Source organism: Octodon degus, unplaced genomic scaffold, assembly GCF_000260255.1.
Source record: "Octodon degus isolate 3935 unplaced genomic scaffold, OctDeg1.0 scaffold00111, whole genome shotgun sequence".
Taxonomy (NCBI): domain Eukaryota; kingdom Metazoa; phylum Chordata; class Mammalia; order Rodentia; family Octodontidae; genus Octodon; species Octodon degus.
This window is the reverse complement of record NW_004524687.1, coordinates 9,439,055-9,440,216: the sequence shown is the minus strand read 5'-3', so window position 1 is coordinate 9,440,216 and position 1,162 is coordinate 9,439,055.

The following is a 1,162-nucleotide window of genomic DNA, read 5'->3' as shown; positions in this document are numbered from 1 at the left end:
TTTTATTTTTTTGCATTTTTTTGTAATTAGTATAGGGTCTACAGGGTGTCACTATGTAGATCAGACTCATAGTGATTCTCCTGTTTTCAGGCTCCCACGTGCTGGGATTACATGCCCAGTCTCAATCGCCATCTCAGTGCACCCCAGGGGGCAGGACAGACACAGTACATTGGGGATTGAACCCTGGCTGCTGCACTCTGCCTAAGCAGGCGCTGTAGTCCACTGAGCTATCTGGCTGGCCATTGGGTATATCTTTAAAAGTAGAAAGGAAAAGCTTTTCAGATGGACAGAATGTGAAAAAAAAAGTCACAGATGAATACAATATTTTGATTTTAGTAACCAAAAGGTAAAACTTTCATTAATGAAGACAGGAAAGATTATAAGAAAAGCAAGTTGTGGGGTGCGATATCAGGAGTTCAGTTTGGGTCAAGTAAATTCTAATTGCCTGTTGATATCTGATTCAAAATTTCAAGAAGACAGGTGGATGCACAAGTCTGGGGGTTAGGGTTAAGGGTTAAAGGTCAAGTCTGTGAAGGTGGAAATTTGGAAGTCTGAAGCTATTATTTAATGCTACAAAACAAGATGAGCTTACCAGAGAGTGATTTTTGGACAGAAAATAGAAAAGAAATACAAGACCAGAGCCCTGAGACATTGATATTTAGAAGTCAGAAAGATGAGAAGGAATCAGTAAAGGAGGCTAAGAGCAACCAGGCAACAAGATAAAAGGAAATCCAGGGCTTGCAAGGTCTGATTCATTGCTATTAACAGCAGTCATATTGGTTTCCACCATTCTTAGTTCTAATCTGTCTTTTTTCTCAAGGATCCAAAACAGAGCACCTTTATGCATTTAACTGTCTTGTGTACAGTCTCCTGTGCATTATGGTTGGTTCTTAGTCTTCCCTTTTTTTTCATGATCTGGACCATTTTGAGGAATTCTGGGCAGAAATCCAGTAGAATGTACCTAGATTGGGTGTTTTTTCTGACACTTTATTCAGATTTCTTATTTTTAAAAAAGAAGGCTGCAGGGGCTGGGCAGAGAGTTCAGTGACATAGCACCTGTCTGGCAAGTGCTAGGACCCAGGTTGAATCCCCGGTGACACATGCCATGTTGCCTCAGAAACCCGGGTGCACCATGATGGCCACCAAAACCTGGCACGGTGGT